Below are 23,096 nucleotides of genomic sequence, written 5' to 3'. Positions count from 1 at the left end.
ATGATCATATGGTTTTTATCCTCTCTCTTATTGATATGATATATCATGTTGATTGATAAGCAAATATTGAACCACCCTTGTATCCTGGAATAAATCCCACTTGATCCTGGTGAATGATTTTTCTAATGTATTGTTGAACTTAATTTTTTAGTATTTTATTGAAGATTTCTGCATCTACATTAATCAGAGATATTGGCCTATAGTTCTCTCTCTCTCTCTCTCTCTCTTTTTTTTTTTTTTTTTTTTTTGTGGTGTCTGCCTAGCTTTAGTATCAGGGTATTACTAGCCTCATAGAATGAATTTGGAAGTTTTCCTTCCTCTTCTATTTTTTTTTAGAATGGAAAGAATAGTTACTAACTCTTCCTTAAATGTTTGGTAGGTTTTTGCCTGTGAAGCCATCTGGCCCAGAAGTCTTGTTTATTGGGAGCTTTTTGATTACTGATTCAAGTTCATTGCTGGTAATCAGTCTGTTCAAAATTTTTTTTAATTTTTTAAGATTTTATTGATTTGCAAAAGACACAGAGAGAGAGAGGCAGAGAGAGACAGAGAGAGACAGAGGCAAAGGCAGACTGAGAAGCAGGCTCCATGCAGGTAGCCTGATGTGGGACTCGATCCTGGGTCTCCAGGATCACGCCCTGGGCTGAAGGCGGTGCTAAACTGCTGAGCCACCTGGGCTGCCCTGTTCAAATGTCTTATTTTTTCTAAAAGTAGTAAATGTATTAAGATATACCATACTAAGTTATGTCTTATAATTTTTAGGGTAACCATCAAAACAAGGATATTAAGAACAATAACAAAAGCCAAACAGGAAATAAAATGGAATATTTTTTAAAATTGATTTTTATAAAGGAAGGCAGGGAAGGAATAATTAAAAAAAAAAACAAACAAATAGAAAAACGGGGAAAAAAAAGAAAAAAAGAAAAATGGTAGACCAAAATGCAGCTCTATCAGTAATTGCATCATATATAAATGAAGGAAATATTTCAGTTAAGATTTTCAGACTGGATTTTTTAAAAAATACAATTACAGCTGCATGAGAAATACACCATAAATATAGAAATATGCAATGCTCCAGAATAGAAAAATGACATACCAAGTAAGCATTAACCAAAAAGGAGTTGGTATGACTACACTGATACCAAAGTAGACATTAAGGTGAGAAGAATTAACAGAAATCAAGTGTTATATTTCATAATATTAAAAGGGTTGATTCATCATAATAACAAACATGAATAATTTCTAGCAAGTTTGACTTAAAAAAACAAAAAGGAAAAAGGATGGAGAAAGAGAGAGGTAGGGAAGTAGAGCTGGTAGGGCATGGGACAGACTAGGGGGAGAGGGGAAGGCAGAGAGAGGTGGAGACAAAAAGAGAAGTGCCCAATATCAAGATAAAATGGGATACATCATTACAGGCATTAAAAAGATAAGAAATATTAGAAAAACTTTGTATCAATAACTTAACAACTTAGGTTGAATGGACAAATGCCTTTAAAAACATAGCCTCAGTAAGGCTTATGACCAGAAGAGAACCTTCTTGGTTATACTATGCTCAGGACCTCACAACAGAGCTGCAAGAGCTGAATGCAGATTATGTTCTTCTTGGCTATAGAGACACTGGGACCAGCACAGACCCTGCTGCATCCACACTGCCCTGATGTACAGTGACAGCATTCTGGTTTGCCTGGGACTAAGGCATTTCCCAAGACATAGGACATTTAGTTTTAAAACCAAGAAAGTCACTGGGGGCACCTCAGTGGCTCAGTCCATTAATCATCTGCCTTTGGCTCCGGTCATGATCCCAGGGTCCTGGGATGTAGCCCCACATAGGACTCTCTGCTCAGCATGGGGTCTGCCTCTCTTTTTCCCTCTGCTTATGCACTCTCTCTCATTCTCACTCTCTCTCTCAAATAAATAAATAAATAAATAAATAAAATCTTTAGAAATAAAAAATAAATAAATAAAACCCCAAACAAACCAACATGATTTCATCAGCCAGAGCTCTCCCTCTGGTGGAAGGGCCCAGTTCAGGAGTTGTCCTTGTCTCTCCTGGCATCTTCCATGGCTAAGAGAATCAGTTTCTCACAGCACACCTAAGACCAGCTCTTACCACACCCATATCCTGTGGTGCAGCTTTGGGGAAGCTCAGAGGTGATAACACTTAAAAAAAAAAGTCACCTAATTTACATAATAAAATGGCTTAATCATTGTTAATTGTCCATAATGATGGTATTCTCTATATTAACTTAGAATATCAAGAACATCTTATCCTTCACCCATGCATACATGTATTTTCTAAATGGAATTTTAAGTTCTTATTCCCAATTATCTACAGCTATTCTGGTCATACTAAGCTTGCATCCTCTACCTGTCCTAAAACGTCTTCCTTCAAGGAATACATTATTGTGTTCTTAAATGTGAACACAAGCAGCTGTAATCCTATGCAGTATTTAATCATTCTTGCAGTAAATCAGACAAGAGAATATAATGGTGAAAGTCCATATTCCCATTTTTCTGCAGGTTGCATTTTTTTTTTTTTTAAATGAGGGATAAAACCAAAGCCCCTGCACAGACCTTTCATTTCAGTTTAGCCTATGGTCTTTTTCTGCTGTCCTTCATTTAATGTTTTCCCTGAGACAAGAAACTCAATAGCTAACTGCAGTGTGATTGCATGAGAAGTAATTTGGAAAATATTAATAAAGTAACAGCTTAAAGTGTTTGGCCCTCAATTCAGTGGTAGGTTTCTTTTCATTAAACAAGGACAGCACAGGAATGGAAGGCTAGAGACTCCGTTTAATCCTCTGGGCATTAAGTCATTTAAACTTCAAGAGTCAAAACACAAAAGATAGGAATTTTCACTCTCATAGGGGGGATCATCTCTGTTTCTGGACATAAGGCCAGGATTCATTTTAACATAAGCAACACTCACTTTCCTTTTTGCTTCCTCTACATATTAAATTCCTTGAGTGATTAGGAGCTGCTGGAGTAAGGATCACACCCTAGTCATCTCTCCAATGTGTAGTTCAATATAGGCACTCAAACTTGGAATTGACTCAAACTTATTCGAAGTTCAGGGGCGGGGGCATCATTTTGGCTGCAGCCCCCAGAGAGAAGCTTCCCCTGTTCCCTATTTTTACTTATTTTTAATTAATTAATTAATTAATTAATTTTTGACTTTCAGATTGTGCTTTAATCTTTTTTTTTTTTTTTAAACACCAGAGCTGTATCATCAACTTTTGGAGGCCAATTTTAGGACCTAAATCTTCCCACTCTTCTCTTCGAACTGCCCAGAAGGTCAAATGGAATAATTACCATTATTACCATTCTCTGAATGCTCTCAGTGTTTATTTTATTTGATTTTCTCTATATGCTCCAAGGTAGGACAGACATTTCATAGATACTGAGATCCTAGAATTTGAAGGTCACAGCCTATGTCAGAGGCAAATGCAATAACCGAGTTATTTTGGACACGCGAGAACCGCTACCAAATCGCTTTATGAGAGCTAGAGGTCATATTCCATCTCCGAGAGGGATCGCCTGGGCCCAGTTTACCCCAGAAGATTGCTTTTAATGTTCCTCCATCAGAGTGTGTGTGGGTGGGTGGAAGGGATTTCATGTCTTCGGTCTTTCACTGGTACAGGTCTTCACTGGAGCTCCCTAACTGCTCTTATTTGGGATTCCAGAGATTTAAGTTGTCACCACAGCGAAAGAAAGAAGCTAGGTATCACTGAAGACTACTTCCTTAAAATAAAGGGCCGTTTAAATCTGGAAATCACCAAAAGCCAACACAGAAATTAAGCAGAAAACAGAGTCTTAACCCTGAAGGGAAAATCCTCCAGGCTATTATATCCATAAACTGGGTGAACGTTTTTCAGTAAAAACCAAGTGGGAAGAAGCACCGGGAAGAGCTGAGTGGGAGGCTCTCATATGAACATGAGCATTTAGAAAATGACAAAGGTTCCCTTTATTCCCAAAAGATAAACACAAAAAAAATGGCCTAAATTTACAAAAAATCAGTAATGAAAGGTATATGTGATCCCCTCCTAACTTGAGAAAATTAGCTTATGTGTCAATATTTTAGAGTGTTTTTTTATTTTAATTTTTTATTTTTTGGTTTTAATTCTTCCAAATTTATTTTTTATTTTTATTTTTATTTTTTTTTATTTTTATAAAGTTGTTTTTTATTGGTGTTCAATTTGCCAACATATAGAATAACACCCAGTGCTCATCCCGTCAAGTGCCCACCTCAGTGCCCTTCACCCAGTCAACCCCTCCCACCCCCCCCACCCCCCCCCCCCCCCCCACCCCCCCCCCCCCCCCACCCCCCGCCCACCTCCCCTTCCACCACCCCTAGTTCATTTCCCAGAGTTAGGAGTGTTTTTTTTTTTAAATAAAAAAATAAAAAAGACATATAAATTCCCCTCTAAATACTTGAATCCCTGGTTAAACAGTAAAAAGTTGTTTAAGGAGCCTTACATAAATTTACAGATGATGGATTCAATCATTTATTAAACAAAGTGTGGAAAATGCAGAATAGGTACTGCTTTAAATTTTCTTTGGTCTGATACAAGTTTAGTAATTGTGTGTTCTCTTAGCTGGCTAACCTTTTCCTGGTGTACTTTTATATCTCATTTTCAGGCTTATGTCATTTGATTCTATTTTGTAAATAGCATATCATTTTTAAAAACTCTTCTTTTTGAACTCATTTACTTTTTGCATTCGTACATTATAGATTTGCTCAACTTTTTTTTTTTTTTTTTAAAGATTTTATTTATTTATTCATGAGAGACACACAGAGAGAGAGGCAGAGACACAGGCAGAGGGAGAAGCAGGCTCCATGCAGGGAGCCCGATGCGGGACTCGATCCTAAGTCTCCAGGATCAGACCCTGGGCTGAAGGCAGGCACTAAACCGCTGAGCCACCCGGGCTGCCCTTGGTCAGCTTTTTAATGCTAATTTATTTTGTTTTATTAATTATGAGCTTTTTCTCATCTTCCTCCATTCCTAACTTCCATTGGCTATGTAACATTTCTCTTTATTTTCACTGTATACTTTATTATTTTATCCATTGTCCTTTTTATTTTCCCTTGAATACATATATCCTGCTTTAAAAAAGGGAAGAAGAATTAGTATTTCTATTTGTTCCCAAATAAAATGAGATTAGTATTCCTAAAAACCCAAACTCCTCCCACCAGAGTAAAAAGTCAGCATTATCTAGATTTAGATGTACGTTTTAAAAATCAATAATTAGGGATCCCTGGGTGGCGCAGCGGTTTAGCGCCTGCCTTTGGCCCAGGGCGCGATCCTGGAGACCCGGGATCGAGTCCCACGTCGGGCTCCTGGTGCATGGAGCCTGCATGGAGCCTGCTTCTCCTTCTGCCTGTGTCTCTGCCTCTCTCTCTCTCTGTGACTTATCATAAAAATTAAAAAAAAAATTGTTAAAAAAAATCACTAATTATTATAACAGAATGTTTACCTAGAATGATCACTGTGTTTTACCGTTGCTTACAGTTATTTCTTGCCTTCCACTCTTCATGAGAAGACACAGTAGAACAGGAGCTAATTGGGGATACAGGCATACTGTCATTAGCTTGCCTAGATGCAAAACTACACTCCTACTTTTCTATTCTTCTGACTTTGAGCAAACTATCTCATCTCTCAAAATTTCCACTTCTCATCTGTAATATAGGGATACTAACGGCACCTACTTAATCACATGTTTGTGAAGATTAAATTTGATGAGATATTGAAAATGCTAAAAATAGGGCCTGGAACATGGTAACAGGCATTAGTGTTGACTTTCTTTGTGGGAATATATTTTTAATATTTCTTTCAGCAAAGGTATGCTGAAAGTAAAATTTCTGAGACTTTATCCATTTGAAATAACTCTATTTTGTCCTCATTCCTAAAAATGTTTTTTGAAGAAGTAATGCAAATGACATAAAATTCAAGAAATACAGAAGGATATACTGTGAACAGTAGATATGCATTCTACCTTTGTATCCGCACCCAGACTTCCAGTTCTCCAGAGACAATCACTCTGAATAGTCCTTAGCTGTCCCTACAGAAATAACCTGTGTAACTGTAGGCATGCATATATACATGTGCATGTGTGAGTCTGTGTATGTGCATAGGTAAATGTATTTTAACAATAAATTATAACATGCTACCCTTGCTCTTTAAACTTAAAAATGTATTTCAGAGACAATGATGTATCTATACCTTATTCCTTTTAAAGGATTCATATTGGGATCCCTGGGTGGCGCAGTGGTTTGGCGCCTGCCTTTGGCCCGGGGCGCGATCCTGGAGACCTGGGATCGAATCCCACGTCGGGCTCCCGGTGCATGGAGCCTGCTTCTCCCTCTGCCTGTGTCTCTGCCTCTCTCTCTCTCTCTGTGACTATCATAAATAAATTAAAAAAAATTTAAAAAAAAAAAATAAAGGATTCATATTATTATATTGTATTTGTGTGCATAACATTTAATTAGGGCCATATTATTAAACATTTAGACCTTTTAAAAATTTTTGCTACTTAAACAATACTGAAACAAATATCCTCAGAAATAGACACATTGGGATCCCTGGGTGGCGCAGCAGTTTAGCGCCTGCCTTTGGCCCAGGCCACGATCCTGGAGACCCGGGATCGAATCCCACGTCGGGCTCCCGGTGCATGGAGCCTGCTTCTCCCTCTGCCTGTGTCTCTGCCTCTCTCTCTCTCTCTCTCTCTCTCTCTGTGACTATCATAAATAAAAAAAAAAAAAATTAAAAAAAAAAAGAAATAGACACATTAACTGTGCTCATAGAGTAAATTTCTACAAGTAGAAACATGAAGACAAAGTCTTGTATGCATTTATAATTTGATAGCTATCACCATATTGGCCTCCAGGAAGGTTTTAACAGTGTACATGCTCACTAATTTTGTATGAGTACCTGTTTCACTCACCTTTAACAACAGATCATGCCATTAAACTTTGATTTTTGCCAATCTAGCAGGTGAAAGAGCTATCTTAGTATTGTAATTTGTATGCTTCGCTTCTATGGGCGGGGTTAAGCATCTTTTTATCAGTTTAAAGAGATGTGAGGGATTTTTTTAAAATTAATTATTCATTTGAGTTCTTCTAAGACATCAATTTTAAGCATAATTCATGTAAAACATAAAATTGGGCTTTTTTTATGATCAAATATGGCTCTTTTTTAGTAGCTAATTTATCCACTTATATTTATGGAGGCCAGTCTTGTTTGGTTTTAATTCTGTAATTTATGTCATACTTTCTATTTTTATTGCTTCTACTAAAACACATTATACTACATGATCTATTTTCTTCCTGTTGTTCTCTGTTTATGTGTTCTTGACTTAAAAGCTCTGAATAAAAGGGGAATGATAGTTACATTTTATAATGCAAGGAAATATATACCTCAAACATTATCTGACTTAATGGGGTATGTCTCCCAAATCTTTAAAAAGTTAAAAATACCAATGACAAACTGTTTCAGGGAAAATGTTTTATTAGAGTCACAGATAAGACATAAATGTTTATTACCAGTACTTCCATTTCACGTTGTCCTAGAGGTATTAGCCAACACAATTCAATAAGAAAAATAAACTAGGGTATAGAAAGAAAATAAAATAAAATTATCATTTGTGGATGATATGATTATATAATTGGAAAAAAACAAGGGAATTAATCTTAAAAAGTATAATATCAATAAGAGAACTCTGTAAGGTGGCTGGGTTAAAAAATTAAAGTACAATGGCAGCCCTTATACATATAAACAACTTCCACTTAGATTACATACAGGAGAGGAGATCCCACTTAACAAAGTAATAACAGCCACAAAAGCCAAGTATATATTTAGCTAGAAATAAATAAGGTCAATATGAAGAAAGTTGAAAAATTCTCTTGAGAATCACAAAACACACAGACACACATTCACATGCATACACACACACACACACATAAAGAAAAAGGTATAGAATGTACCTGGAAAGGAATATCCAAAATATCAAAAAATATGTAAAAAGTCAAGATCACCTAAGTTAATTAATAAATTTGATACATTTGTTTTAGAGGGTAGCTGTGAGACTGGGCTACTCTAAAGATCATCTAGAAAAATAAACAAATAGGGGGGCACATGAGTGGCTCAGTTCGTTAAGATTTGCCTTCAGCTCAAGTCATAATCGAATATATATGTCTTGGGCATTGGGCTCTCTGCTCAGTGGGGAGTCTGCTTCTCCCTCTCCCTCTGCCTGCTTTTCTCCCTGCTTGTGTTTTCTCTCTCTCTCTCTCTCTCTGTCAAATAAATAAAATATTTTTTAAAAAATAAAAATAAACAAAAACAGCCAGAATTTTTTTTTAAGTTAAAGCAGAGAAGGAAACTTTTCAACCAGGTTTCGATATGTATTATAAATTGAATAAAAATTTAAAATTCACTATTTACACATGAATAGGCAGACAAGCTCATAAAAGAAAAAGAAAATCCAGAAGTAGATCCAAATACATACAAGATCCAAGAAACACTTCAAAATGGCATTGAAAATATGAATTATATAACAACTTGTGATGGGAAAGCTGGATAGCTTTGAAAAAAATATAAATTTGGGTTCATAACTCTCACAGGAATAAATTTAAAATTGATAAAAATTTGAGTGTAAGAAATAAAATCGTAAAAGTAGTAGAAGAAACCATGGAAAAAAATTATTCCCTCAAGTGAGAAAAGGTTTTGTAAGTACAAACAAAATCCAGAACCCATACAAAATTGATGTTTGACTATATAAAAATTTACTTTAAAAGCATTTTGTATGGCAAGAATCACAATAATCAAAGTCAAGATCAAACAAAAAAATTGAGAGAAATTGTTTGCATAAGAAACAAAACACTAATTTATCTAATATATAAATAATTTCTACTAATCAATAAAGAAAAAAAAACAATCCATTAGCCTAATGAGTATATACTGTAAACAGATAGATTACAGTAAAGAAAATATAGACAATGGTTCAATACATGACAAAATGCTCAGGATTGCTATTTTAAAGCACATTATGATAGCATTTTTTTACCTAAAATTTTGGCAAAATTCAGAAAGTATGATACCTCTGTTTCGGCTAGAGATCAGAGAAATACTATGTGCATTGAAATCAATAAAACCTGTTTGCACGGTGTTCTGACCATAATAACCAAAATTACAAATACACATACCCTTTAACTGGCAATTTCATACTTAGCACTCTATCTTATCACACATGTATAAAGGGATATATATACACAAGATTATTCACTGCAACTTTGTATGGAAAAGCAAATATGGTAACCACCTAAATACTTTCCAAAATAGAGTACTTCCTAATATAATTGTGGTGTTATACATATAATCATATATGTTAAACAGTTAAAAAAAGAATTTTATATATAGATATGGGATGATCTCCAAGATACGTTTTTAAAAGAAAAAAAAAGGATACAGGATATTGTGTATAATATATAAACATTTAAGTAAAAATTAACTGATAGATTGAGAGGAACACGTAAAATATGTATCTTAACTCTGGCCACTATAGTCCATATTTCAGTAGTATCAGACTCCTACCATTCTCCACATATACCTTTTTTTCAGAGCCACCATAATTTTGGTTATATTTTCCCTGTGTAGAATGTCCCTTATCCTTATTTTTGCTTGTCAGAATTCAACCCACCTTTAGATGCTCCTGTAAAATTAATCTTTTGCTTCTTTTCTTTAAACATTACCATCTGAACTTGGGCTTTTTTTCAAATAAATGGTAGTAAAATCTATTAAGTCTACATAATGCTGGAAGAAGAGAAGGGAGGGAAAAGGAACAGCTACTAAATACATGTCTGCCAGACACTTTAATACCCTATGTCATTTAATTTTATAACAACCATAAAACTCAGGTTTTATTCCAGTTACAAATGTTGAAACTAGCTTGAAGAGATTAAAGAATGTTCCCAATGTCACACATTAAGAACTGGACCTGCAGAGGTTTGAACTCAGGTATCTAGGATCCCAAGGATTTCCCTTTTCCACCATAGAACCTTATACTTTTGGGATTTTTGCCACTTTTCTGAAGAACCCAAAACTTTGAGCTCATCTAGTTCAACACTCTTGATTTACAAACAAGGAAAAGGAAGCTGGAGGGGTTAAGTGGTTTGCAAACTAGTTTGTAGTGTCATTGGAGTTGGATGGAAGGTCTATAAAAACACATGTATGTAATTAGGACTAGGGATGTAAGGTCAACCTGGTACTTTACACTTTTATAGTGGAATTTAGAATTAACAGGATAATTGATAGACTTTAAAATTAAAATGTTGTCCCATACCATGGACCGCGGAGGTTCAGGAATGAAAATGTAAACCTCTAAGCACAATATACTATATGTGAGAATTAACGTCCATCTATGGCATTTATAAAAATGCTTTAGTGTAATTAATTCTTTGCCCAGCATCTTTCTGTGCAAAACGAGTTCTTGACATTCTGAAACAAAGTCCATGTGCCTGACGATAAAATCCTGAGGTCTCCAGTGCTTACTTGCCTCCTCCCTCCAATATCTGGCTCCCATCCCACAGCCTCTACCACTCTAGCTCAGGAAGTAGGCAATTTCCTGCCCTAGCTGAGCCGGATATTAAGACCTCTTTGTTCCTTATCTCTGAGAAATAACACCTCTCTGTAATATTCCAAATGGCTGTCTGACTCATGGTCATACCTACCTAAAAGACACTCTTCTATTCTTTAACATTACTGTTGATTGAAGGAGAGCTATTTGCCCACATTCTAGCCATAAATGTTGTGGGGTAATAGGGACCTCACTGGATTATTACAGTTTGTAGATTGTCTGATTCTAGGATAAAGGAGATTTTTAAAAGAAATGATAAAGTTAGCGGATCTTCCTTTCCATCCCTCTGCTGCCCCCAAATCATCCACAAACCAACCTATGATTTTATGGCAATTTGCATTTGTGAAAGAAGCATCCTCTCTCATGTGAGACATCTTAAGTAAATTCATTCATATTGGTACAGACAAAACCGAAACTTCTAGGCTGTGTAACACGGGCAATTTGACTATTCTCCTTGGAAGCAATACATACAGAGATAACAACTGCTGACAACTTCTTGGTACATCCCAATGTATAAAGACATGACATATCGATCTGTACACATAGGCTGTGTTCTCTACTTGACTGATGGTTAGTAATACCATCTGCACATCCACAGCTTGTCCAGTTTGCAGGCTTCTTGCATTTGGTGGAATGTTCTTAATACAATATTCCTATTCAACACTTCAAAGCCCTTTCAAAACATTTCACTTTTCATGTAATGCATGCCCTACATTCCAGCTTCTTCTGTTTGGAGCACTGAGACCAGGAAAAGCTAAAAACAGTTCATCATGATAACCAACCACCGAAAATACAATTCAGAAGCAAAAAGGGAGGGAGCACAATCTATTCTTTTCCTTCATTAGCAGGGTTAAAGAAATCAAAATATTTTAAAGCTGTGAAATCTTAAGGATCATATAGTCTCACCAGATCATTATATAATTGTGGAACTTAGGCAAGATAATTAAGAGCAATTTAAGTAGTTGTATGAAAAAGGTTCCAGGTAAAGGAAACTTATCTGCATGGAGACAGGGATGCTGACCGGGCCACCAGGAGACTCTGACTAGATGGGCCAATCAGAAAGGAATGGAACATAATATTAAATAAGTAGTGTTGAACAAATTTACAAAGGATTTTGAAATTTCCATTTCCAAATTTTCAATTTGGGGATCAGTTTCTCACTTTTCGGGAAATTTAGACATTGGATCATGTAGTTTAGATTTGGAAAGGAACTCAGAATCTCAGCTCTTATTTTTCTTCATGGTACTTAACTTTATTTAGTTGTATTCTTAAATTTAATTTAAAAATCTTTTCCATCCACTAGATTAAATCTTTATAGCAGCTGGCACAATTGGCATGCATATAGTAACTACTCCAGAGTTATCGTTCATCATACAGAATACACAAATTACAGATAAATGACATCTTTTTTTATAGGTTTCTAAATAGTTGACTCCCTAATTATGGTCTTTATGTATGGTATGAAGCCTGGCCATTGCCAAGAACAAGAACCAACTTCTTTTAAAAGGAATGGGTCAGACTTTAGATTATCAGGATATTGTAGGTCAAAGGACATTAGAATATCAAATGCTTCTTGTGTTTCTGGCAGGCACTAGACTTTAGGTAAGATAAAAGGAAATGTAATACATGAGGGCCTTTTAGCAATTATCAAAAAACCTTCTGGAATTAGACATTCCTATCCCTATTTTCCATATAAAATAACTGAGGCTAATCTTTGAGTACTTAATTAAAGACAACGTAGCAGTGAAATGGATTTGAAACCAGGTCTGGCTTGGAAGCTCAGATTCTCCCTAAATTGCTATATGGCCTCTATTGTATAAAACAAAATTGCTACCATCAAATAAGACACAATATACCTGGAGAGACAATGTGTAAACACCCACTGTAATGTTTGTCACAAGTGGGTAAAACGCACTAAGCACCCAAAAGAAAGCTATTAGTTTGGCCTAGAATTTGGAAATGTCAGGGAAGTTTTCACCAAAGAGATGGATGGCTTCTGACTGGAACTCTGAAGGTGACTGTCAGGTTAGAATTAACCTGACTCATCAGAAAAAGTCTTCCAATAGAAGGAGTCAAAGAGCATTGCACAGCCAGACTTTCTCATGGAGCATAATATGTTCCAGCGAGGCTGAGGACACACCCAAATCAATATGTAATATCGTCAGTGAAATTTTTATAAGGTTTTGGGTACCTGGTACAGAAGTACAGCCTTGGGATCCGTGGGTGGCCCAGCGGTTTAGCGCCTGCCTTTGGCCCAGGGTGTGATCCTGGAGTCCAGAGATCCAGTCCCACATCAGGCTCCCTGAACAGAGCCAGCTTCTCCCTCTGCCTATGTCTCTGCCTCTCTCTCTCTGTGTCTCTCATGAATAAATAAATAAAATCTTAAAAAAAAAAAGTACAGCCTTAAATCCCTCTACCTATGGGAACTCATACACACAAGCACACATACACACATCAACACCACTACCACTGCATACATCCCACAGTTGTATCTGAACAGATTGTGTCAGTGCCCTTTCTACTAAACTTGATACTTCTGAGCATTAATAAACAATGCACTCAGTTTGTGTGATATAAGAATACAACCAAAGGAATTTTAAACAGCAGACCTGGTTAACTGACTTCAATGTTACAGACACTTGTCTAGCACCAAAATTAAAATAGGGAACAAATACAGATTAGACAACAGTAGAGAAATTTCCTGAACTTTTTAAGTTTATAACAGAAATTGGTGAACGTCCTCTGCCATTTGCTTTTAACACAGATGGAACTGGTCCTCATGGAAACAGATACCTTCCTGTATGATGTTTGGTGCATGTAAAAAGTTTAAAAAAAAAAAAAAAAAGGACTGTGCCTGGCTTTAAGGCAGACACACAGACCACCTCCTTCTCTTGCTTAAAAGAGACTCAACAGATAATTTAAAACTCCAGCTTATTCATCATACAGAATACTATCCAATATGAATGGGCTAAGAGCAAATCACACTTGCTGGTATTATGCTATTCAAACAGAACAACAGGAGTTATTTGAAATATTCAGTGAGTGGTTGATTTGTCATTATTGCTTAATTGTTACTAGGTAATGCAAGAGTGATAACCTTTTAAAGGAAGTACTGCTACTCCTGAACAATACCCCCGCTCACTCCATAAACTTGGAGTCTTTGGCGGCGAATGTTAAATTTTAAGTTTCTTCTGCTCGACATAAATTCATTCAGCAGTCAATGCAGCAAGAAGTGATTGTGTATCCAAAATGGGCTGGGTGAAACCCAACGAAACCCAATGAAATACTTTCCATTTTATAGCTCAGCAATGATATTGAATCTGAATTCAATATCATATGTGGCATATGTCAGGGATTAAGAAAAATATTGAAAAATGATAGTGGGAAGTGATATGAACAGGGTGTGGAAAGAAGTCTAATTTGAGAGTGGACCTGATTTCCTTAGTCTTGAACTTGATATGCCTCAAATTCCCAACACTCCATAGTTCATACAACTAGATAGTCTTAATGAGGTCATGGAAGATGATGTGGAAGTGATATTAAATCTTTACAATGAGTCCTATGAGAGCAAGTGCTACTGCTGAAGAGAATTCAGAGTTTTCCAATGCAAAGAACTTTAAATGTGTTTAAAGAATACAGATATACTTCTGAAAAAGAAGTCCTAGAAATGGGAAGTGCAGTAGTGAATTGTTAAAGAAGATGCTGAAAGCACTGGCCTATAATGAAGTGAATTAGGCAGAAAGAAGAACTGGTACATCTTTAGAAAAACTCAGTTCTGTTTGGATTCACAGAAAGAAACAAGAATATTAACCCAGGAAGAGAAAGTTGAGGAAGAAACTATGCCTCTAAACAGCATGGCCTTTGTTGCAATTGTCACATTACTTTCTTAGAAAAAGTACTTCCTGCCACCTCAGAACTTTAGAACTAGAAGGAGTATTAGAGATCATCTACTTCAATTCAGTTATTATACAGTTGGAGGAACTGAGGGCCTAGAATTAGTAACTGACCCAAAGCTACCCAGCTGGTAACTGGTTAACCAGGACTAGAGCCCTTCCTTCAGACTTCTGGTTTAGACTTTTTTCCTCTGGTTTGGGATCAGAAGACTCTGGATCTAATGTTTGTTCCCATAACAACTAACTGTTATACAACAAAATGATTCTACGTGATATCTTTGCTCAGCTTTCTCATCTGCCCTGTGTCATAGAATTATTAGTATAAAATGAAGATGTGGCATGTAGTATTCCTTGTAAAAGGCAAATAGCACTATTCAAAAATAAAGAATTCCAACCATATGGTATTTCCTGGGAGATCAAGGATGGGAATTAGCTTTGTATCTTTCCCACATCCTAACACACATTACATAAATAACAATGAAATACTTCCATTTTAATAAGATCAAAATAACTTAAGATTGTGTACAACAGGGAAGCCATTCATTTAGTAGGACTACTTCCAGGAGGCTATATTATATTTTCAAAATAAAAAAGTATGTCTTTCGGAAAAAAGCAATATCCTTCTGCAACATAGTCATGGATCTAGTAAGAATTTAGAGATATGGAGCTGGTTGGAAAAAAATAATTTAATTACATTTCCAAATGTCAGAACTCAACAAATAATTTCTAATTACTATTAAATTTATTTATTCCTTAGTTCCCATTTTTAATAGGGAAAACCTCCTCTGAAACTAACTTTTCCTATATTAACAAACAAAATAAATTTAATTTAAAATTTTATAGAGGACCACTCAGTTGGCTAATAATTCCATGACACCTACTTAAAAATACTACCAGTATTTTTGAACCAACTTATGTTAAATATTTCAGTTTAAACTTATAATGCAGTTTAAGCTTAGAATTTGAACTTTCTAACACTAGAATTACTCCATTGATATAACCTGACATTCCATTTACTACCTAGTTTTAAGTGGAAGAACATGTATCAGATATTTGAATTCATAAAATGTTGGCCTTTAAAACTTTATTATTTCTATTTGTCCCTGTATTTTCTTAAATATTTTTTTAAAGTTTTTATTTAAATTCCAGTTAGTTAATATACAATGTCATATTAGTTTCAGGTGTATGATACAGTGATTCAACAATTCCATACAACACCTGGTGCTCATCGTAGCAAGTTCACGCCTTAATCCCCATAACCTATTTTACTCATCCCCTCATCTACCTCCCCCTGGTAAACATTAGTTTATTTTCTACAGTTGAAGAGTCTGTTTCTTGATTTGCTTCCCCCCTCCCTTTTTTTCTCTTTGCTTGTTTGTTTTGTTTGTTAAATTCCACACATGCGTGAAATCATATGGTATTTGTCTTTCTCTGAATATTTCACTTATCATAATATTCTCTAGCTCCATCCATGTTGTTGCAAATGGTGAGATTTCATTCTTTTTATGACTGAGTAATATTCCATTACATATACATATATCTCCCACATTTTCTTTATCTATTGATCAGTCGATGGACAGTTAGGTTGTTTCCATAATTTGACTTTTGTAGAGATAATGCTGCTTTAAATATCAGGGTGCATGTATCCCTTTGAATTAGTATTTTTGTATCCTTTGGGTAAATACCTAGTAGTGCAACTGCTGGATTATAGGGCAGCTCTATTTTTAACTTTTTGATGAAACTCCATACTATTTTCCAGCGTGGCCACTTTGCATTCCTACAAACAGTGCAAGATGAGGTGCACTGAGCCCCGATGGCTCAGTGGTTTAGCGCAGCCCTCGGCCCCGGGGTGTGATCCTGGAGACCAGGATCGAGTCCCGCGCTGGGCTCCCTGCATAGAACCTGCTTCTCTCTCTCCCTCCCTCCCTCTTTGTCTGTCATAAATAAATAAATAAAATCTTAAAAAAAAAAACAAAAAACAGTGCAAGATGATTCCCCTTTCCCCACATCCTCATTAGCACTTACTGTTTCTTGTGTTGTTGATTTTAGGCATTCTGACAGTTGTAACGTAATATCAATGATGTTGAGCATCTTTTCACATGTGTGTTGGCCATCTCTATGTCTTCTTTGGGAAATTTTCTTAAATTTTGCTGTTAACTAGGATATCAAATTCTTTATGTTAACATTTATTTATTATTTTGCATCTTTTCCAGAGGAAATGCATCATTTAGCATTTAAAATGACACCTTCTCTCATTTCAGAAATGGCTGAATTTCAATGGGTGTACTTTGTGAAATTCAACTAACTTTGTGCCAGTACTTTGAGGGGGGAAAAAAGGTCAAAATTGTCACATGTGATTTTACCTCTTAGCTTTAGAGTATAGCAATATTAATTATTTTCATCATCACAAATTTCCAGGACCAAATTCCATCAAGTGAACCGGTATTGTTGCTAAGGAAATAAGATACCTAAGAAAAATGAAGTGGTCCTCAAATTTGGTTGCCCTCACTAAAGAAATTCCAAGTAGTGTATTTTAATATACAGAGCTTTCACTGCCATCAAGACTCTCTTGGGTTCTTAAATTCCTGTCAACAGTTCTCTTTCTTTTTTTTTTTTTCTGTCAACAGTTTTCAATTTGCAGAGATAGAAAAGCACTCCCAGAGAACGATCACCATCCTCATATCTTGTGACACCAATGCCTTTCACATATGAAATCCGGTTTATCAAAATGTAGCCTTGGGTAGACTTTGCTAATCCAGCATAGATAGCAATATTTTTTTTAATTTTTATTTATTTATGATAGTCACAGAGAGAGAGAGAGAGAGAGAGGGGCAGAGACACAGGCAGAGGGAGAAGCAGGCTCCATGCACCGGGAGCCCGACGTGGGATTCGATCCTAGGTCTCCGGGATCGCGGCCCAGGCCAAAGGCAGGCGCCAAACCTCTGCGCCACCCAGGGATCCCAGATAGCAATATTTTAATGTCCATTGACAACTTCCTAACATTTTAAGTTTAAAAAAAACCTAAGCCTGTCCCTATTCTCCTTATTCACAGGAGAAATTCCAAAAGGAAAAAAAAAAAAAAAAAAAAAACACTCTACAAGATAAAAGAAGACATCTAGAGAGTTAGGCTTGAGCTAATTATTATAACAGGGAGTTGATTACCAATAGTCTTCAGGTTCTAAAAGGAAACCACAAGAATGGGAACATCGACAAGTGACCTGCATATTGTCCAAGGTGGTATGAGATATTTATCCAACATTCAGACAAGATAAATCAAGTAAATTAATTGGCTCCAAAAGTAATTCAATGACGATACAGAGAATGCTGTAAGAAGAGTCAAGTATCACTTCTGAAGGCTATATGCAGACTGCAGACCATAGGCTTTGGACTTAGATGGATCTGGGTTTGAACTCTGGCTCTACCACTTACTAGCTGATTGACCTTGCAGAAGACACTGACTATAATAGTAGGCTGCTATGGGATTGGGGGGCACATGAATGAATGCTTGACAGTTTCTGACTCATAGCAAAATATTTTTTAAAAAGTGGCTTCTTGAAGGGATCAGAGATGTAACCAAAAGATTTTTACAAGAGAAGTCCCAATAGTTCATTTTTGCTTTTGTTTCTTTTGCCTTCGTGGATGTATCTTGCAAGAAGTTACTGTGGCTGAGTTAAAAAAGGGTGTTGCCCATGTTCTCCTCTAGGATTTTGATGGAATCTTGTCTCACATTTAGATCTTTCATCCATTTTGAGTTTATCTTTGTGTATGGTGCAAGAGAGTGGTCTCGTTTCATTCTTCTGCATGTGGATGTCCAATTTTCCCAGCACCATTTATTGAAGAGACTGTCTTTCTTCTAGTGGATAGTCCTTTCCTCCTTTATCGAATATTAGTTGACCATAAAGTTGAGGGTCCACTTCTGGATTCTCTATTCTGTTCCATTGATCTATGTGTCTGTTTTTGTGCCAGTACCACACTGTCTTGATGACCACAGCTTTGTAGTACAACCTGAAATCTGGCATTGTGATGCCCCCAGCTATAGTTTTCTTTTTTAAAATTCCCCTGGCTATTTGGGGTCTTTTCTGATTCCACACAAATCTTAAAATAATTTGTTCTAACAAGAGATTATGTTGGCTAAACATAAAAGAGCAACGTCCTATCATTGGAGGTGAAAGGGCCTCACAAGTGCAGAAGATCCATATAAAGCTTCTAGTTTTCCAAGTAAAATGACTGATTACTGGTAACCATATGAAATTCAGGACTAGAATAAAAAGTAGATTTCACCAATAATAATAGGAGATGATTTGATAGGATAAAGGATACCTATATGTATTTTCATCAGACAATTGAAAACTTTACCATCTAGAGAAGGCAAGAAGAGCTGAAAGCACAATAGTCATCAGAATATAACTTGTTAGTGATTACTAATAGTTTGAAGATGTCTTCTAGGAATTCCTTCATTTGGCTGGAAAGTAGAAAATGACACAATAGTGTTTCCATTATCTTCTGAAATTGATTATTGCCCATCTCGTACTAAAACTGATTGTTCAAGAGCTAAAATACTAGATTATAATTTGAAAAATTCATATTTTTATCCTCAGAGAGGCTAAAAACATATCCTCTGCCTCAAAAATTTAGTTTTCATTTAATTTAACATTTGAGAAACAATGTTATTTCCATTTATCAGGGCAAGTTGCTATATAGTCTTGCATATCTAGAGAGGGGTAATAGAAGCAAAGTATGGAACATACATAGTTTATATAAAACATGTTCCATATTCTATTTTTCAATATCTAACAACAAATAAATAGAAAAGATTTTTCAAAAGCTACAGAAAAGGTTTCATATATAATCTTTGTGGCCTATGAAGAAACACATGGGCCATCCTCCCTCCTTCTCACTCATTGCGGTCTTCCTCTTTAACAGGCAGGGCATAAAATAATTTCCAGAGAAACATGAGATTTTTCTTTATCAAAGAGGGGCAGAGGTTATAAAAAGGTTGAGAAACACCTTTAGAAACCCACCAGCTGGAGAACTATTTAAACATCACTAGGGACAACATATTCTCCCCATGAGGCATGCTACAGGAAGGAGATGAATTGAAGCCTTTAATCACCTCTGTGGTAAATGAAGCCCAAAAAATCAGATTATAAACATTGGGATACTAGCTCAAGTGGTTCCACCAAAGATTTTATTGCAGTGACTGTGTCTGACCTTTGTTGCTATCTGTTCTCTTAGGAATAAATTTAAGTCAGAGGAACAAGATCCCTGAATGAGGATTCACTTCTTTACACACTGCCAATCTTACACTCATTTACAAAGGAAAATGGAAAAATAAATATTACTTTTACCATTGTAAATTTCATAGGAACTTAACATATTGCTTTTGAAAATGACCTTTCACTAAAGCGAGAGTTAGATACAATTTTTCTGTAAGAGCAAAATCATTTTTGCTTAGACTGAGTCTGATTGCCCTCTGCTGTGAAGTATTTAATTTCAGTACCTTCCATTCTGGGCATCACTGTGATTTCAGCCTGTTTTCAACCCTATGTCTTTAATGTAGCTCTTCATTAAGGTTAGATTTTTTAGTTGAATGATATTTTACACAAAAGAAAAACAAATCACCTCTCTGGGCAACACTGAGCAATTCAAGATGATTTGCATAGCACTGAACAACCATAGTTAGGGTGAGTTCTTTTTTTTTTTTTTCACATTCAGTATTTTTATTTAATTGTTTAGCAGACAATTTACATATTTCCCACCGTTTCCTTTAAGTTAGTGTGACAATTTTCCATAATAAACTACTTAAAGAGAAGCTTTGGTCAAGAATGGAATGAAATAGTAAAAACAAACAAACAAACAAACAAACAAAAACCCAAATCACTGCTGCTTTTAAAAAAACCAACACTGTCACCACTTATATTCAAACAAAAAAACACACAAATGATATTGGCGCCAAATGTGTCTTCAGTGTTTCCTTGCGGCTGGCTCTGCTCACCACCATGCATACGGTGGGGCTGTGTCAGCACATTTTGTCAGTTTGTCAGTCTGTCAGTTTGTCATGCTGGATCTGGGAGGCTCACTCAGCTTCACATTAACCGAAGGCCCTGGATGGAAGACTCTAAGGTCTTGAAATCCCAAATTGTCATGACCCCATCGATGCCAGTAGTGCAAAATTTGTGACAGTCTTGCTTGTCCACCTCATAAATAGACACTTGAGTGATGCCGTTTTGGTGCAGCATCTCTGAGGCTGTGTTGCGGCCTTCGGTTGAGGCCCTCCGGTCCATGTTTCGGGAGCGCTCCACGGCAGACACGTTGCGCTGGATGCTCTGTTTCGGAATGTCTAGTTTGGAGACTAAGGTCAAGCAGCCACGGTCATCATAGTTAAAGAGCATTGGGCAGCAGTCATGGCCTGCCGCTACAACGCTGTTCTCCGAGACAAATGACACACTCAGGAGGGCAGGAACTCTGTTTTCAGGATTGAGACCTGCACGCTTTCTGAGGCATCAGCAACAGGTACAGTGCTGTCAGGGCTGACCCAGCCAGGCGGCTCCCGCTGGCAGAGAAGCCCATCCCATGCACCCAGCCACCAGGGCCACTGCCACCAAACTCTGACATCAGCTGACCCAAAGGCATCCTGCTGCCCCAGGGCGTACTGGCTGGCTTTGCATCCTCTCTTTCTTTCTTTCTTTCTTTCTTTCTTTCTTTCTTTCTTTCTTTCTTTCTTTCTTTCTTTCTTTCTATGTAGGCAGAAAACACTCTGCATTTGAAATCACACGATCCTGCTGCCACAAACATTGTTTGCATGCCAATCCAAGCTAAGGACCGTGGAGCGAATAGGCTTTTTTTTTTTTAAAAGATTTTATTTATTTATTAGAGAGAGAGAGAGAGAGAGAGGCAGAGACACGGGAGAGGCAGGCCCCATGCAGGGAGCCCGACGTGGGACTCGATCCTGGGACTCCAGGATCATGCCCTGGGCTGAAGGCAGGTGTTAAACCACTGAGCCACCCAGGGATCCCCTACTTTTTACTTATTGTAATAGGTAGGCATAGCTCAGGAGTTCTGTGATTCTCCCAGTGATTAACTTATTTCATATTGCATTAGTCATGCATTTTTTAAAGTGATCATTGAAATTGGCTAAATTGTCTTCCCTAAATGGAATCAAATTGGATTTTATGTTTTAGTTTCTTCAGCCCTCTGCCAGCCTCTACTCTCTAAATACGACAACCTAACTGTCATTTTCAACCCTTACTGTGCTTGATGGTCTGTTATAAAAATATAGTTGCTTGAACCCATCCTATAACCTACACTAGATCAGAATCCCCAGGAGTTCTAAGATGGGAACTAGTTAGTTATCTAGACTCCAAGGAGTTCACAGCTCTACTTAGATTTTTATTTGAAAAAAAGAATCTTCTAGCATACATTTTAGATGAGGAAAAATTTACTCTTCAGTAAATCCCAGGACTCCAGGACCCTGCCCCCGGCCAAAGGCAGTGGTTAAGCCACCCAGGGATGCCCTGAATTGGCTTTTTAATGTGCTTGCTTACCCACCAGTCATTTTCAGACTCGAAGTAACAAACAGAAATGAGTCGTGCTCCACTTCCCACAGCAAATTTGTTCTCTAGCGGGGACCACTTGACAAAAGTCGCTGCACGATTAATTCTCAGGATCACCAGGGTTGGCTTCCAGACACCATCTTTCTGACTCCAGACATAGGCATTGCGGTCTGCCCCACAAGTGACGATGCGGTCACTCTTGGGAGCCCAGTCGATACCTGTGATGTGTCCGTTGTGCTCCTTGAGTTCATGAGCTTTTACCCACTGGCTCCCGTTCTTCTTATATAGATGTGGACTTCATGATTATTGGGGCTAAGAGCAATCTGGGTATGTTCCCTGTTCCAGGCATGACAGGTGATTGGCTCTAGTAAGAACTGATGCAGGGACATTATTCTTGGTATTTTCAAAGCATAGAAAGCTGGGATGGGGCAGTCCGGACCGGCTCGGAGCTGAGAAATCGCGGATTCTGGTCAGTCGACGTGAACAGGCTCCGGCGGGCGCGGGCGGAGGACCCAGGCCCAGAGGGAGCGGCTGACAGATCGGGTGAGTTCTGATATCATATCTGCTGCTGAGTTTCTGAAGTTTCAGGGAAGTTATTAATGACAGTTCATGATTATGAGTACATATTCATATTGTCAAAATCATCAGCTGATACTTGAAAAACTGCTGTGTTCACATTAAAGAGGAAATAAGCATGCTAGAGAGGACTGAATTGTGCCAGTAGGAGGTTGTGGGTGACTGCTGTGTGGGTTATGACACTTTGGGTCTTGCTCAGGGACCAGTGATAATGCAGTAGAATAAGGATGGGCTCAAGGCCAAGCGGATAGTAAATAAAGAGCTCAGATCTCAGACAGAAGTGGAGGTTGTTTGTAGAGTTGTGTAAGAGAAATGCCTAAGCAGCTCAATAAATGTGTTACATCTCCTTACATGAAGGATACTTAAAGACAGTGTTTACTGGCTGAAGCTGCAGAACAGGGCCACTGTGCAGATAAAGTGCTGACAAGACAGTTGAGCTCTTCCAGAG

At 37.1% G+C, this 23,096-nt stretch overlaps 1 pseudogene; it reads right to left on the bottom strand.

Moving 5' to 3' along the window:
• Positions 1-20,229: 20,229 nt before the first annotated feature.
• On the bottom strand, positions 20,230-22,476 carry LOC100685161 (annotated as a pseudogene).
• Positions 22,477-23,096: the final 620 nt, after the last annotated feature.

Source organism: Canis lupus, chromosome 7, assembly GCF_011100685.1.
Source record: "Canis lupus familiaris isolate Mischka breed German Shepherd chromosome 7, alternate assembly UU_Cfam_GSD_1.0, whole genome shotgun sequence".
NCBI lineage: Eukaryota > Metazoa > Chordata > Mammalia > Carnivora > Canidae > Canis > Canis lupus.
The sequence above is the reverse complement of the archived record's forward strand: the minus strand, read 5'-3'. Positions and strand labels throughout refer to the sequence as shown.